The sequence below is a fragment of the Arvicola amphibius genome, chromosome 10 (genome assembly GCF_903992535.2).
Source record: "Arvicola amphibius chromosome 10, mArvAmp1.2, whole genome shotgun sequence".
Classification (NCBI taxonomy): domain Eukaryota; kingdom Metazoa; phylum Chordata; class Mammalia; order Rodentia; family Cricetidae; genus Arvicola; species Arvicola amphibius.
In genome coordinates, this window is record NC_052056.1 from 93,662,754 (window position 1) to 93,680,297 (window position 17,544).

At 49.7% G+C, this 17,544-nt stretch overlaps 1 protein-coding gene across 1 annotated transcript in view; it reads right to left on the reverse strand.

Annotated features, from left to right (window-relative positions):
• Hip1 (huntingtin interacting protein 1) overlaps positions 1-17,544 on the reverse strand; it is a 126,433-nt gene that overhangs the window by 99,248 nt on the left and 9,641 nt on the right.

The window sequence follows — 17,544 nt, forward strand, 5'->3', positions numbered from 1 at the left end:
CCTTTCAAACTGGAGTTGCAGACAGTTGTGAGTTGCTATGTGGTACAGGAAATCAAGCCAGGGTCCTCTGTAGGAGTAGTGAGCGCTCTTAGCCACTGAGCCATCTCTCTAGCTCCCTCTTCTTCATCCTGCTGGGGGTGGGGGGAGCAGATCTAGTTTCCTAAACACAAAGCTGACATTTCCAGGCTCTTCACACACCATAAAATCCCTGGGCGTTAGGGTGCACACCTTTAATCCCAGCTCTCAGCAAGCAGAGGCAAGTGGATGTCTGGCCTACATAGAGTTCCAGGGCAAGGCTACATAGTGAGACCCCACCAATCAGTCAACCAACCAATCAACAATCTCTGCCTGGCCCTGCCGCCCTCTTTCAGAGCCCAGTTTCCCATGGCTCCCTCTCTGCTCCACCTTGATTCCCTCGCTCTCACTGTGCTCTGAGCCTTTGCAGGGGCTGTTGGCCTCGAAGTCTTCTCTCTTCAGCACTGGGCTGTGAAAATCCTCTGATACCAGGGCTTGTTTTCCTCAATGAGGAGTCTTCATATTCTAGGGCCTGGCCTCCACACAAGACACACACACATCACACATATACACAATCTCTCTCTCTCTCTCTCTCTCTCTCTCTCTCTCTCTCTCTCTCTCTCTCTCTCTCTCTCTCACACACACACACACACACACACACACAATCTCTCTCTCATACACACACAATCTCTCTCTCTCACACACACACACAATCTCTCTCTCATACACACACAACCTCTCTCTCACACACACATACAATCTCTCTCTCTCTCTCTCTCTCTCTCTCTCTCTCTCTCTCTCACACACACACACACACACACACACAATGTTAAGGTCCCATAGTGTCCCCTCCACACTTCCATAGGGCCACTCTAATTGTTCCTGAATCTCTCCCTGCTAAACAGTGAGCAAAGACTGAACTTGCTGTCAGTTTCTGAACCCACATCACAAGTGCCCCATGGCCTGCACAACTCAGAAAAGGGAACTGCCTTTCTGGGGCCATCCTTAGGCAAGGCAGTGGAAAGAGACGGAGACCCTGCTTGTACTGTACAGCCAGAAAGCTCTTGGTCCCCAGAGTCTACCCACAACAAGCAGACTTCATTTGGGGTCCTCAGAGCTGCATCCACAGCCTAAGAACTGGAAGGGCCCTAGGTTCAGCTTCTGCAGGGTTGAGTCCCTGGAGGGCGGGCAAAGGCAGCCTGGAAGTCAAATTTAGGACAGATACGCTCACAGATGCCACTCTGGAGAGGGGACTCAGAACACAAATCCCCACCTGTCAGGACCGCCACGCAAACAGACGTTAACCCTGCTGTCATGAGTCTGGCCTTGTGCCCCAACAACAGCTGCCTCCCTCAGAGGCCTCTGGTCCTCAGCCGGGGACAGCTGCACCAAGTCCTCAAATGGGTAAGAATCCATCGTCATGTACCCCACCTCCAACTCCCATCTCCACAGCAACTTCCAGATCACAGGTGCGTCCGGGACCAGCAGGACAGGGCAACCTCACGATACCTGACTCGGATGGTAAGCAGAGGACAGGTACTGCCTGCCAGCCAGCTGACTCCCCGGGGCTCTCCTCAAGGCTCCTTTTGTTCTCCCTGAGGTCCCCTGACTTATTTTCCTATGGGTGCCACGCTGGGGAACCCCCACCTTTCTTGTGTGCAGCCTACAGATGATTTCTGTAGGACAATGGGGAAACAGACACAAAAGACAAACCCCTAAAGAGTGATGCAGACAGATTCACACTTTTGCCTCACTGTAAAAGCAACATCAACACCACACACACACACACACACACACACACACACACAATCACACACACACAATCACACGTGTATGTTGCACATGTAGAAATCACCATATACATACACACACACACACACACACACACACACACACACACACACACACACACACATATATAGCACAAATGGAATTTTGGGGTGTTTTGGCCTTCTGGGGTAGTTGGTTTCCATGGAGCATGGTGAGTGACTTCCTCCGTGATTCTGCAATGAAACCACGAGAATAGAGCTGAGAGCTGCTACTGAAGCACATGCTTGAAGCAGGTGTGTGTAACAGCTCCTACCTGCGACATTCCAGCACTTGGAAGGCTAAAAATACAAGAGTGGTTTTAAGTCTGAGGCCACCTTAGAGTACAGACTGGGCTAGACTGGGCTAGAGTACAGAAATGTCACCCTTGAAAAATAGTTAATGATCAACTTTTTTTGTTTGTTTGGTTTTGGTTTCTTTCAAGACAGGGTTTCTCTGTGCGGTCCTGGGTGTCCTGAAACTTGCTCTTTAGACCAGGCTGGCCTCGAACTCAGAGATCTGCTTGCTTCTGCCTCCCAAGTGCCAGGATTAAAGGGGTGCACCACCACCTGACAATGATCAACTTTTATGTTAAAAAACAAAACAAAACAAAACAAAAAAACAACCAGGCTCAGTGGGTAAAATAACTGCCATGCAAACAGGAGGATCTGAATTTGTATTCCTAGCACCTATAGAAACGTCCAGAAATGGCAGTACACCTGCAATCCCAGCACTGGGGAGGCAGAGACAGGAGGATGCCTGTGGCTCTGGTCAGCCAGCCTTGCTATATTGGCGAGCTCCAGGTTCAGTGAGAGACCCCGCTACAGAAAAGTTGGATGGAAGACCACACATGGTGGCACACATTTTTAAGGCCAGCACTTGGGATTAACATTTTTTTTTAAAGGTAGGAGGATCTCTGTGAGTTTAAGGCCAGCCTGATTTACACAGTGATTTCCTGGACAGCCAGGGAGACAGTGAGATCCTATCTCAAAGAAAAGGGGGTGAGGTGGGGATTGACAGAGGAAGGTATCTAAAAGTTAACTCATAGCTTCTGACAACTTGAAAACTTAGACGTATCTAGGAATACACCTTAGACACACCAGGTGAAGAACTACCTTCATCAGACTGGCCAGTGGGCACGTCTGTATATGTTCTTGACTGCTGATCGATGTGAGCGTGCCCAGCCCACTCTGGGTGCTGTCATCCCTGTGCAGGTGAGCCTGGGCTATATAAGAAAGGTAGCTAAGCAGTCTGGAGAGATGGCTCAGGGTTAAGAGCACCTGATGCTCTTCCAGAGGACCTGGCTTTCGTGCCCAGCACCCACAAGGTGCTTCACCACCATTCTTAACTCCACCTCCAGGGATTCAAGGTCTCCAAGGCTACCAGCACTCAAGTGCACATACCCACATGTAGACACACAAAACTAAATATACAGCTAAAAATAATAAGAGTAAACCTTATGAAGAAGGAGAAGAAGAGCGAGAGAGAGGTAGCTGAGAAAGCGGGGATGCAAGTCAGTAAGCAGAATTCCTCCATGGCCTCTGCCTCAGCTCCTGCCTCTTAAGTTCTTGCCTTGAATTCCTGTCTTGGATTCTTCCAGTGATGGGCTGTAATCTGTAAGCCAAAAACAAACAAAAAACAAAACAAAAAACCCTTCTCCAAGTTGTTTCTGGCCAATGCTTTAGGACATCAAGAGAGATCAAATCAAGGTAGGAGCTGGCAGGGGAGAGGGGTGTTGTTGGGAAGAACATGACCGTGTTTTCCCCCCAAAAGAACGTGGAAGATTTTGGAAATCTGCCATAGAAAAGTGGTTGGATGCTGTCAGCAGAGCCCAATGGGCCATTCTAGTAGGAACCTGGAAGGCAGTAGGAATGAGAGCCATGTGGACTGTGGAGACCCAGCTCAAGAGGTTTTACAGGGGAGCAATACTGACAACTGGGCTAGAGGCCATTCCTGTAATATTCTGACAAAGACTCTGGCTGCTTTCTACCTGTGTCCTAAGAGCTTGCCTGAGGCTAAACTTCAAAGTAATGATCTCATCAGGCCTGGTGGCACAGGACTCTAATGCCAATACTTGGAAAGCAGAAGCAGGTGGATCTCTGTGAGTTCAATGCCAGTCAGAGCTATACAATGAGATACTGCCTCAAAAAAAGAAAAAGGAATGCACTAATTTCTTTGGCAGAGGAAGACACTGTGACACTTAGTATTGAGTAGCACTGATTGCTATACACATCTTCAATGGAAATGAGCAAGTGTGGAAGAAAGAAACACAGACTAAGATTTGGAGAAAGCGGGAGCTAGGAAGCTTACTGTCCCCGTCAAGGGATGTGCTGACAGAGGGGCCATAATCTTTACAGAGATGATGATGTTCAGGAGGGCTGCTCTCTACTGGAGTTAATACAGGCAGCTGTGAGCTGCCACATGGGTGCTGGGAACCCAACCAGGGTCCTCTGCAAGATCAGGCAGTGCTCTTAACCACCAAGCCACCTCTCCAGCCACATGGAGATAAGTTTTTTCTTCCTGGAGTCTCTGAAGTCAGCCTTTTACCCGAGTTCCAGGTCACCAGGCTTGTATGGGAGGCTGTTTTACCTGCAGAGGCATCTCCTAGTCCTCCTGTTTAAGACAGAGTCTCATGCAGCTCAACTGGCCTCAAACTCAAGTACCAAGGATAACTTTGAGCCCCTGACCCTCCTGCTTCCTCTTCCCGCGTGTTGAGATGACAGGAGTGTATCCCCGCTTCCCATTCCGTTCCCTAATCAAGGTAACATTGTTTGTGGGAGACCTGCTAAGAGCATCTCCTCCCCTTTCTTCTCTGATGAGACTGAATTCTTTTTTTTTTTTTAGATTTATTTATTTATTATGTATACAGTGTTCTGTCTGTCTGTATGCTTGCTGGCCATATGAGGGCACTAGATCTCATTACAAATGGCTGTGAGCCACCATGTGGTCACTGGGAATTGAACTCAGGATCTCTGGAAGAGCAGTCAGTGCTCTTAACCTCTGAGCCATCTCTCCAGCCCGAGACTGAATTCTTTCATGGCTCTGACTGATTCATTTTCGGGTGCACTGAGCTCTTGAGCACTGGGAATACGATTTCAGTTTCTCTAGCTTTCCTCAGAACTCCCCTTATCTTTGTTTCTCACTGACTGCTTTTCTTTCCTGATGCTTTCTTGACTTTCCTTAAGATGAAAGAGGACCCTTTACTTCTTATTGGGTGAGGATCCCTTTTTCCATTCTCATTGTCCTTGTAGGTCTTTATTTTTCTCATTTTTATTTATTTTAATTTACTTACTAACCTACGGAGGGGGTATGCATGCCATGGTCCTCGTGTGGAGGTCAGAGGACAGCTCTGTGGAGTCAGTTCTTTCCTTCCGCCATGTGGGTTCCAGGGATTGAACTCAGGTTGCCAGGCTTGTGCAGCAAGCTCCTTTTCCTACTGAGCCCTCTCAGCGGCCCCCTTCCCATGCCTTTGCTATTATGGGTAAAGCACATTATGGAAAAGGCATGTGTGTGGCCAGTGCACTTCAGCTTCCCAAAGTCCTGTCACACTTCAAAAGACGGAACATAGATGTCAGGGCTGGGGATGTAGCTCAGTGGCAGAGCATTTGCTCAGCATTTGAGAAGCCCCAGGTTCAATCTCCAGCATCACCAAACAAAGAAAAAATGTTAAATGTTGAAATATAGACCCTATATCACTCTGGGAAACTGAAGCAGGCCAGCCTGGGCTACATAATAAGAGTCTGTCTCAGCCGGGCGGTGGTGGCGCACGCCTTTAATCCCAGCACTCGGGAGGCAGAGGCAGGCGGATCTCTGAGTTCGAGGCCAGCCTGGTCTACAAGAGCTAGCTCCAGGACAGGCTCTAGAAACTACAGGGAAACCCTGTCTCGAAAAAAACAAAAACAAAAACAACAACAAAAAAAAGAGTCTGTCTCTCTCTGTGTCTGTCTGTCTCTCTCTCTCACACACACATACACACACACACACACACACAGAAAGAGAGAGAGAGAGAGAGAGAGAGAGAGAGAGAGAGAGAACTACAGGCAACTAAGGACTTCTGGGAGTCCCAGGCATGAGCCCCTCATTGGTTGTCCAATACAGAATGGCCACCCTTGAAACCATTTACACACAAACCACAAAAATGAACTCAGTTCTTTGTATTTACGTGTGTGCGCGCGTGCCAGTGCCACCGAGGTCAGTTGATTTGTTTATTTTTATGCCATGAATTAAGCCAATGCTTTCATCATTAAAATATGCACGGGGCAGGGTTGAAGTAGGGAATCAGGAGGTCCAAGTTAGCTTCAGCTACATCACGACTTCAAGGCTAACCTGAGTTACATGAGACCCTGTATTTTAAAAGAGAGGGCTTATAATTTTCACCAAATACACATATATACACATATGTGTGTATGTATGTATGTATGTATGTATGTATGTATACATATGCTAGGAGTTGGTTCTTTCCCTCCACTCTGTGGAGCCTGGAGATGGGGCACAGGCTGTCAGGGGCTTGAGTTCTGGGATCACAGCTGTATAGCACCACACCAAGCTCTGCCCTTTCTGTCCACATCTGCATCTACATCTGTATTCTACTGACCCTTATATACCTAGTTACCATCACTCAGACGTTTTCCTGTGTCTCCTGGGATTTCACTGAACTCTGTGACTCCGGGGTCACATGGGAGGAGTAAGGACAAGGGTGAGGAGCATAGTTGAGTTCTCCATATAAAGTCATTTAAGTCCTAGTTTAAAAACAAATTTGAAAAAAAAAAAAAAACAACTCAAAAAACCAAAACACTGTGTGAGCCAAACAAAATAAACCCACAAAAGATTCCAGCCTCGGGGACGCCAGTCTGGGACTTCTGCAGTGGCACGGTCTCTGTTTCCCCTAGCTTCCTTTTGATTCCAGCCTGGTCCTCCCAAACCCTCCTTCAATCCTACCTGGCCCTGCTGTTGGCTTCCTGTGGCCTTTCTAACCCAAAAGATACTCTACAGCCCAAAGCACTCTCACGAGGAGCTGGAAGTGATTAATCTTGCCTCCCCAGACTCTTTCTACCATTTTTTGGCATCCCTTGCTGCTGTGGTTACAGAAGGCTGAGCAATGACCACTTAGTCTCCCCACCACTACCCGCCCACCTCCCTGCCTCAGTTCTGGAAGCTACTTGAACTCCACAATCAAGTCTGATTCATCCTTGACTCCTAGCCCCTGGCTCTGCAGGCATATCTGGCTGAATGGTGAGCGCTAGGGAGGGCGTGTTGACATTCCAAAGAACTCATTCAACCCAGCCCCAGTGGACCTCGGTAGAACAAACAAAGAAGATGACAAGATGATAGGTCCCGGCGCTCAAGGGACCAGACAGAGCCTCCGGGAGAGGAGCCTCTCACTGCACACCTGGCACGGCAAACCCTGAAAAAAACAAACGCTATCTGCTGGTTGACTGACATGGAGATTAGCATCCGGGCACCAAGAACATAGCCACAGAGGAGAGACAACAGGAAAACCAGCAAGAAGGGCTCCTGGGACTACAGGTATCCTGGGAAAGAGAGCCCTAGAAATCCCTCACGGGGGACATGAATGCTCCAGGCCTAAGGAATAATCGCTGCACCTGTCCCAGGGAATGATAACACTGCTATTTCAGTTTGATTGGCAGTGCTGGGGATGAAACCAAAGGCATCACATGTGTCCGGCAAGTGCTGCACTGTTGAGCCATACCCCAGCCCCTCACTAGGGGTTCTAGGCAGGTGCTCTACCACTGAGCTACACCCCGGCCCCTCACTGGGGGATTCTAGGCAGGTGCTCTACCACTGAGCCACACCCCAGTCCCTCACTGGGGGATTCTAGGCAGGTGCTCTACCACTGAGCCACACCCCAGTCCCTCACTGGGGGATTCTAGGCAGGGGCTCTACCACTGAGCCACACCCCAGCCCCTCACTGGGGGATTCTAGGCAGGGCTCTACCACTGAGCCACACCCCAGCCCCTCACTGGGGGATTCTAGGCAGGGGCTCTACTGTGCCCATCTTGCTGCCCCCAGCATGGGTTTTTGTTGTTGTTATTGATATGTCTGGGTTTTTTCTTTAATAGATCTTTAAAATATCAACAATTGCCAGGCAGTTGTAGTGGCACGTGCCTTTAATCCCAACACTGAAGAGGCAGAGGCAGGAAGATCTCTATGAGTTTGAGGCCAGCCTGGTCTACAGAGTAAGTTCCAGCACAGCCAAGGCTACACAGAAAAACCCTCTCTTGAAGAATTAAAACAACAGCAAACAAACAAACAAATAAAAACTCATCATCATTACTTATTTTGATTATTTTTGGAGCCAAGTATGGTGGTACATACTTATAATCCTAGTACTCAGGAGGCTGAGGCAGGAGGATCACTGTGAGTGTGAGGTCAGCCTGGGCTCCAGCAGTGAGTTTCAGGCCAAGGTGTGGTAAGAGTGTGAGAACTTGTCTCGAAAAGGAAACGGAAAAGGAAAAACTGTTCCCGTCTGCGTGCTGTGATGGTTTATCTCATCAACGTGACAAGCTCCAGAACTACCTGAGGCAAATCTCCGAGCACATCTGTGAGGAAGTCTTTAGCTGTGTTAAGTGAGGTGAGAAGACACACCTAAATGCGGGCAGCACCGTCCAGTGGGCTAAAGCTGGGGATCCAGACTGCATGGAAAAGGAGAAAAGCGAGCTGAGCACCAGCGTCCATCTCTCTCTGCTTCCTGACTGTGGACGCCACGTGACCAGCTGCCTCATGCTGCCCCACCAGATGGACTGTGCTCTCAAACTGTGAGCCACATAAACCCTTCCTCCCTCCCTCCCTCCCTCCCTCCCTCTCTCCCTCTCTTCCTTTCTGCCTTTTTTTTTTTTTTAAAAAACAGGGTCTCTCTATTACGTAATCCTGGTTGTACTAAAACTCACTCTGTAGACCAGGCTGGCCCTGAACTCACAGAGATCCTCCTGCCTCTGCCTCCCGAGTGCTGGGATTAAAGGCTTGTGCTACCACATCCAGCAAACCCTTCCTTTCTTAAGGAAATGCTCTTGCCAGGCATTTCTGTCACAGCAGTGGGAAGAGTAGCATCTGTCAGTCTCTTGATTACTACAGAGGAAAAATGGTGCAGTCTAAGCTACAAACACGAAAAGACTAGAGTTCACAATGCTAGCTAGCACTCACTCAGTACAGGAAAAGGTACTTGTTTTTTGTTTTTTTTTTTTTAATTTTTTTTCCCAAAAAGAGACATAAACTCAGCCCCCAAAGAAGTTTAACCCCACCCCCTCAATAGTCCTATTTTTGGCTTAGAAAACACTTGAGATACAAAAACATTAGCTTAAAAGGGTTGAACTTTCCTAAGGTCATTCTGTCCACCCAACAGCCCAAGATGGAGCCTGGAGGAGAAGGAGCAGGTGGGGGCCGTGTGCTGGGAGGCGGCCCCCGGATACCATACATGAGTGGAATTTCAGGGCTGACCTCTCTCTCTGAGGAATGAGCTGTTTGTTCCCTGCTTTCTGCAGTTGGTGGTTTGCTTTTGGCCCAGAAAGATTCCAGGGCTCCCGTCCCTCATCACTTGCTGCTGTCAACCAGTACTTGGGAGAGGGAAAGGAGGAGGAGGGAAGACAGATTGGCAGCGACCTTGTTCAAGGCAGGCTCTCCCGTGCCTGCGATCCCTCCTAAGAGGGTAACAGGAAGGATGCCTGTGTCGTGTTCCAGGAAAGGAGGGAGTTTCTGCTCTGTTAGGGCTTTGCTTCAAGATGGAGTATCCTATATAAGCCAGGTCGGCCTTGAACTTGCCATCCTCCTGCGTCCGTCGGTCAGCAGGCTTCGGAGTGCTGGGACAACAGGCAGGCATCCACACCAGTGGCCAGCTCTTGGGGTATTTTTAAACAGAGACAAGTAGGAGTAATCAAGAAATGACTGCCTGGAAACAGAAAGCTAAGCTCCTAGCCCTGGGCTGGTGACAGGCCTTTGAGGGGCATCTGGGAGTGCTGCAGTTAAACCTGACACCTGGCCCTGGCTCTGCTCCCAGGAAAACCTGGTACGACTCCGCTCTCCATCACAGGGGCTGTAAAACTGTCTTTCCCCCTCTCTGCGCAGACATAACACTGCCGGCACTGCTCTTTAAATATCTGTGCAGGGAGGCTATATTTAGAGACTATTTGGCCCTCGAAATAAGCCCGATTTCCTGTGGCAAGAAGTTCTCGGCGACAGGAGAGAGGCCAGGACTCCGGGGCCTTGGCAGGCAGGAGTGGCACACCAACAAGGGTAACTGACCCTTAGGTAGGTGACTGCTGTCCAAGACCGCGGAGAAAATGATGTGGGGCTCCTGAGCACGTTCAGAGTCGCGCCGGAGAACAGCTTGCTGCAGGGGGGCCACATGGGTGAGAAGCCGCCATGTGGCACACATCCCTCTTGCAGGCGAGGAGGACGCGGACATATTCATTCATTCATTCCCTCTGTCATTCAGCCAACCGTGCATTTCTTGACTATTCATTCACCTGATAGCTCATTCTTACAACCGCTCATCCGTGCAATCGCTCACTCATTTACACACTAGTCATTCATCGTGGATCCATTCATTCATTCATTCCAGCACTCACTAATTCATTGGTCATTCACTCATTTATGTGCTAGTGTTTATTCATTTATTTACTCATTCAATCACTGCTCACTCATTAATTCATCTGCTCATTCACTCATTCACTTCAGTTTACTTGATCAGCCACGTATGCACTCACTAATTCTCACTTATTCGCCCACTTACTCTCCCACCCACCCCCCCAGACAGGGTTTCTCTGTGCAGCCCAGTCTGTCCTGGAACTCGCGCTGTAGACCAGGCTGGCCTCGAACTCCCAGAGATGCGCCTGCCTCACCCCATCACTGAGTCGCTCACCCACCTCTTCAGCCATTCAATCCTTCGCGCACCTGTTCACCGACTCTAAAGCTCTCACCGCCCAATCACTGCGCCCTTGACAAAACACATCTCTTCAGCGGTCCTATGTGCACAACTCTGTTACCTGATGGAGCCCACAGGAGCCCTGGGAGGGGCAGGAGGTGAAGGGAACTTGGGATATGGGGGCACTTCTACTGGGGACACGCGGGAAGGCTTCAGCACCTGGGGACAGGGAACAACAGTCAGCACGGGCTACTGCTGTGGCTACTCTTATTCAGTCCATTCAGTGAGCCTACAAGTCAGCAAACACTGTGGGGGCCGATAGGGAAACTGAAAGCTGGGCATGGTAATGCTTGCTTGTCTGCTCCCGAGTTTGAGCCAACCGAGACTCTACATGATGACACCCTGTCTCAAGAAGAAGGAAAGAAGTTAAGAATAGCAAGGGTCTGGGGATGTGGCTCTATTTGTAGAGCACACAAAGTCCCGGTTTTGACACTCAGCATCACAGGATATGGATGGGGTGGTACTCTATTGTAATCCCAGCATCTGGGAAGGAGAAGGCAGAAGGATCAGGAGTTCCAAGACACTGTGAACTAGTGTGATACACTGCTGAAGGCAGGATCAGGGAAAAAGAGAAGAGGACAGAGAAGATGCCACCCTGTCTGGCACCTCTAATCATGTGGGTCTCCACTGTCCACGGTGGGAAGGGACCACATGTCCACTCAGCCCTTGCGGAGGACTGGGTTAAGTATCATGCCATTCAGTTTATTCCGCTGAACACTTGGGTTCGAGACCCCTGTAGATCTTCAGAAGAGTTGCTGAAGTAGCTCAGAGTCCCTGCACACCCTCTCCCCAGCTCTTCTACGTAACTGCCCATCAGTCAGCCTGACCATGACACTCGCCTGCCCTTCGAGCTGTGAGCTGCACACTGTCAGCCACCTGTCCGTCACCGTGCTCTTTCTGTTCCAGGATGCTACTCGGGTCACACTGTGTATTAGTGTCCTCTCACCCGACAGTTCTTTAGCCTCTCTCGGTCTTTCAGGACCTCAGCACTTCTGAAGAGTCATGGTCAGGAGTTTCCTAAGGGCACGTGCACATGTGTGTTTGTGTGTATGTTGTGTGTGTGTATGTCTGTATGTTTGTGTGTGTCTGTGTGTGTGTGGTATATGTGATGTATGTATTTGTGTATGTGTGGTGTGTGTGTGGCTATATGTCTGTGTGTGGGGGTATTTGTATGTCTCTCTCTGTGTGGTATATGTGTGTGCTGTATGTATTTGTGTATGTGTGGTGTGTGTGTGGCTGTATGTCTGTGTGTGTGGGTATTTGTATGTCTCTCTGTGTGTAGTATATGTGTGCTGTATGTGTTTGTGTATGTGTGGTGTGTGTGCGTGTGCAGTGTATATGATATGTTTGTGTATGTGTGGTATGTGTGTGTGTGTGTGTGTGTGTGTGTATGTAAGCCAGAGGACAACTTCCTGAGTGTGATACTCTCTTTTCTCCACATGGGTTCCGGGTGACCAGGTGGAGGTTTGGAGGTGAGTGCCTGACCACACTGAACCATCTCCCTGGCTCCGGCTTCCTAAGTCTTCACTCGGTAGTCTGCAAGAGCCTGCTTCCCCTGTAGCTAAGCCTGGGAACAGCAGAACATTCCAGATCTCCACGGCAAGCCTGAGTAAGTGTAGGGGCGCAACAGGACAAGCCTGGGAGCTTTCTCTCTCTCTCTCTCTCTCTCTCTCTCTCTCTCTCTCTCTCTCTCTCTCTCTCTCTCTCTCTCTCTCTCTCTCTCTCTGTCTCTCTCATGCCTCATCTGCTTCCTGTCTCCACGCTGGCTTTCTTCTCTGTAGACATTCCATCCCATTTCTCTCATGACACTGGGGGTTTCCCACCCTCTTTTTTAAAAATAGCACAGCTTCATTAAAAGATTCCCCCCCCCCCTTTAAATGCTAAGTAAATTAGATCTGCGAGCCTCCAACCTGGAATTGTATCAAAGAACTCGGTGGCCTAGCGGGAAGAACACGTCCTTTCGGGATCCACTTCTGGGGACGGGTGCCAGCGCTGGAATTCCGGCGTCTGATCTATGGCCACAAAAAGCACACATCAAACGGTATGGGTCCCCTGGGGTCCAGCAAGGTGGTTTGTCTGTGAAGTCAGGGCTAGGGGCCACTGGGAGTCCTGCCTGAGAGCACGGCCTCACGTTTATTTGTGTATTTGGGTGCAGCGGCATGTGGCGGTAGGAGGACAAGATTCGGGAGTCAGTCCCCTCCTCCTACCATGCAGGCCCCAGGGACTGAACTCGCCCCATCCTGCTGGCCCAGCCTTGTTCATCCTTGTTCATTTTCTAACACTAACAAGTGGTTACCAGCGCGACAGTGTAAAAACCATCATTAGTCACATTCCCTTCTTCCCTTACAGTCCTCGTACTAATCTATGGGTGAACAAATAAACGTAGTCCCAGCACTCAGGGCACAGAGAGAGGCAAATCTCTACGAGTTCAAGGCCAGCCTGCTCTACAGAGTGAGTTCCAGGACAGATAGAAAGCCTGCCTTGAAAAACCAAAATTAAAAACAAACAAACAACAACAAAACAAGCTCAGGAAAGTTCTCTGCCTGTAGATGGGTGGTTACACTGGGCTCACTGGGAAAAAAAAATAAGACACTATTCATATTTCTCTCTCTCTCTCTCTCTCTATGTCTCTCTGTCTCTGTCTCTCTGTCTCTCTGTCTTTCTCTGTCTCTCTGTCTCTCTCTCTGTCTCTGTGTGTGTGTGTGTGTGTATGTGTGTGTGTGTGGTGCTGGGGACAGGACTCAGGATAGCGTACATGTTAGGAAAACCCTCTACCACTGAGCCACACCCCAGCCCCTCACTGGGGGATTCTAGGCAGGTGCTCTACACAAAGCTCCTCACCAGGTAATTTAAGGCAAGGCCTCTGCCACTAAGTCAGGTCCTCAGCCCATCACTGGGAGATTCTGGGCTAGGGCTCTACTAACAAGCCACACCCCCAGGGCTCTTTTTACTTTTGGTTTTGAGAAAGTGAGAATGGCTCAGAATAGAACACTTGGCTGGTATGCACACATCATTGGGTACCAGGCGAGGGACAAAAGAATACGGCCCCAGGGCTGGCAAGGTGACTTGGAGGGCGAAAGTGTGCACTGTGAAACCTGACAAGCTGAGTCAACCCTCAGGACCCACAGTGGAAGGGGAGAACCAGTTCCTAAAAACAGCCCCTCGGACCTCTGTGTGTACTGTGGCATGTACGTGGCCATACCCCCACACGCATGTGCAATAACAGATAAAGTCAGTGGAAAAAAGAAATACGGCCCCAGTTATAATACACCCAGAGAATATCAAATGTATACGGCACACAATTTCAGCCAGACGTGACTATGGAGCTGGACCACGGCTCACGCCCAAGTCAGCGCACCTAAGAAATATACACTGTGTGGGCTGGCAAGATGGCTCAGTGGGTAAAGGTGCTTGCTGCCAAGCCTGGTGAGCTGAGCTTGGTCGGTGGGGCCCGCAGGGTGAAAGGCAAAGGCTGACTCCTAAAGCTTGTCTCCTGAAGGCTACACGTGCACCGTGGCTCTCTCACCGTTAAGAGAGTGGTGGTGGCCACGTCTATAATCCCAGCACCTGGGAGGCAAAAGCAGGCTGATCTCTAAATTCTAGGCCAGCCTGGTCTACAGAATGAGTTCCAGGACAGCCAGGGCTACACAGAGAAACGCTGTCTCAGAAAACCAGAGTGTGTTCGGTCTCCCACATCTAGTGACTCACAAACTGCCTGTAACCCCAGCTCTAGCCAGGAAATCTGCCTTCTTCTGGACTCCTTGGGCACCTGCAGTGATATGTACATGGATGCGTGCATGCATGTGTACGTACACACACCCACGCACACTTAAAAACTAAACATAAAACTTAAAAAAATGAGTAAGTAAATAAATGTAGTAATGAAAAAGACAGAAAGATCCACGATGGGTTTGTCTGGAAGGTGCCCAGCCAGAAACTCAAAGCACCCCATAGCAAGGTCATTCTGTGTGTACATTCCCGGGTGACATCTCCCAGGTGCTCCCAGCAGCTCATCTATGGCTCAGCCACAGCTCTGTCCTTTGCCACCTGTACTCCTCTCTGGAACACGAGCCATGCCTGAGATCAGTGCTGAATGAACCCATTCCCAGCCTTGCATGGTCTTTAGACCAGCAGTTGGGGCTCACAACCCCTGGGGTCCAGTGACCCTTCTGCTGGCCTCTACTAAGACTATTAGAAGACACAGATATTCACATTACAATTCGTAACAGTAGCAACATTACAGTTATGAAGTAGCAATGAAAATAGTTTTATGGTTGAGGGGGGGTCACCACAACATGGGGAACTGTATTAAAGGGTCACGGCGTGGGGAAGGCCGAGAACTGCTGCTCTAGACACTTCTGCGCTCCCCTCGTCTCCTTTGGAAAATGCTGCCACCCGATCCATCCGCGTTTCCCCGATGCTGTCGCTGAAGTGGTGAAAGCCCTCTGCTAAGAGCTTAGCGCCACCACACTGAAAGATAAAGGAGAAACATCCAGCGTCTTGATGTCTATAGGAGGCAGACAGAAGACACAACTGAACAGAAGCCCAGGACGACGTGCAAAGCGCGGGTTAATGAGGGGCTCCACTTCCTGGCTACCAGCTACTGCAGTACCGGGAAGCTGCAGACAGGTAGATGACTCATAGGTCACCAGCGCTCTGTTCCCGGACGGCCGTCTTTGAGAATTGCCTTTGGGGAGGCTGGGTTTGAGACAGAACGTAGAGCAGGTGTGGACAGACAAAAGGCAAGTCCCTGCACACAGCTGCCTGCTCCCTGAAGAACTGTCTTTTTAGTTGTCTTTTTTTTTTTTAAATCTTTTGCACGTTGAAAAAATAACATAAACACAGCTGTGTGTAGCGGTACACACACCTTTAATTCCAGCACGTCAGAGTCAGCTGAAGAAGGACCAATGTTCAAGGGGACAAAATGTGTCTGAGGGTAACCTGGGCTAACAGAGAATTCAAGGGTGGGGTTAGGAAGATAGCTCAATGAGTCAAGTGCTTGTCCTGCAAGCATGAGGACTCAAATTCAGCCCTCAAGTCCACGTTACAGAGGGCCAAGAGTGGTGGCACACGCTAGTAATCTCAGCGCTGGGGAGGCAGACAGAGGGGCTCTTACAGGGGCTCGCTGGCCTAGTCAGAGACCCTGTCTCCAAAAGCAAGGTGGGGAGGGGCATGCAAGGTGGCTCAGTAGGCAAAGGTGCTTGCTGCCAAGCCTGATGATGCAAGGTCAATCCCTGGGACCTATCTGGAGAAAGAAGAGAACCAACTCCCATAAGTTTTCCTCTGCGTCTTCACGCTTGCCATGGTACATGGTACACACACACACACACACACACACACACACACACTCACTAGATGTAATCAACAAGGTGGGTGGTGCCTGAGGAAGAATGCCCAAGACTGTCCAAGTTTTATAAGCACCATGCCCATATACACAGGAGCATGGGCATACATGGACAAAAAAAAAAGATGGGGCTGGAGAGCTGGCTCAGTGGTAAGAGCTCAAAATGCTCTTTCAGAGGACCTGAATCCAGTTCCCAGCACCCACTTTGGTTCCCTCACAACTGCCTGCAACTGCAGCTCTGGGTGATCCAGTATCCTCTTCTGGACAATTTAGGCAGCTGTACTTGCACACGTGCATGTACACACACACACAAGCACACACATAGATAAAAGGTAAAAGGAGCTCAAGAACAGCCTGCATCTCAAAACAAAGAAACACAGAATGGTACAGATACAGAAGACTTCGTGGAACACTAAACTCCGGCCACCACAGGCCGCTGGCTGGAGTTCCCACAGGGCGGCTGTCCCTCAGCTGTGAACACTTCCTGATTTTCTGCGGGTTGACCACCTGAGCAGCGGATTTTGTTTTGCCTGGAACCCCAGTCATTAGGAGGCAGAGGAAGGATTACAAGTTTGAGGCAATGCCTGTCTCAAAACAATAAAATAATAAAAATATATTAACTTGTGTTTGACTTTTTTTTTTTTTTTTGGTTTTTCGAGACAGGGTTTCTCTGTGGCTTTGGAGCCTGTCCTGGAACTAGCTCTTGTAGACCAGGCTGGTCCTGAACTCACAGAGATCCGCCTGCCTCTGCCTCCCGAGTGCTGGGATTAAAGGCGTGCGCCACCACCGCCCGGCTTGACTTTTTTTTTTTAATTAATGTGGCAACCCTGCTGTGTTGCTCTCGCTGGTCTATGACTCTGGGTCTCAAGCCGCTCTGTTTTAGCCTCTCTAACACTGGCACGCTCAGTGTCTCTCTGCCCCTCCTCTCCTCACGACCACGTCCCTGTTGGCCTTGAGTGCAGGGGTCTGAACCGTCACCTTCCTGCCTCCACGTCCTGAGTGGCTGGAACTCATGTGCACACCTCGTGGATAAAACACTCTGACCAAACGACCTGAGGGAAGAAGGCTTATTGTGGCCCTCAGCTCCATGGGAAGGGACGGCACAGTGGAGAGAGAATTTAAATCCCCGCTGGAGGGCAGAGGGCAGCGAGCTAACGCACAAACGCTGGAGTTCAGTTCACCATCTCCATTTTACATGGCCAGATTCCTCCGCCAAGGGAATGATTCTGCCCATAGTTACCACGGGTCTTCCCACATCCACTGATGCAATTAAATCTTCGCAGAGGCTGCCCATAATCTAGATACTCTCTCTCTCTCCTCTCTCACAGGCACATCGGAGGCCCCTCTCCTAGGTGTGTCTAGAGGCGGTCAATCTGACAGTTAATGCCACAGTCTCTAGATGAACTTATATCCTAGGAAGATGCATGGGTGCCTTTTTTTT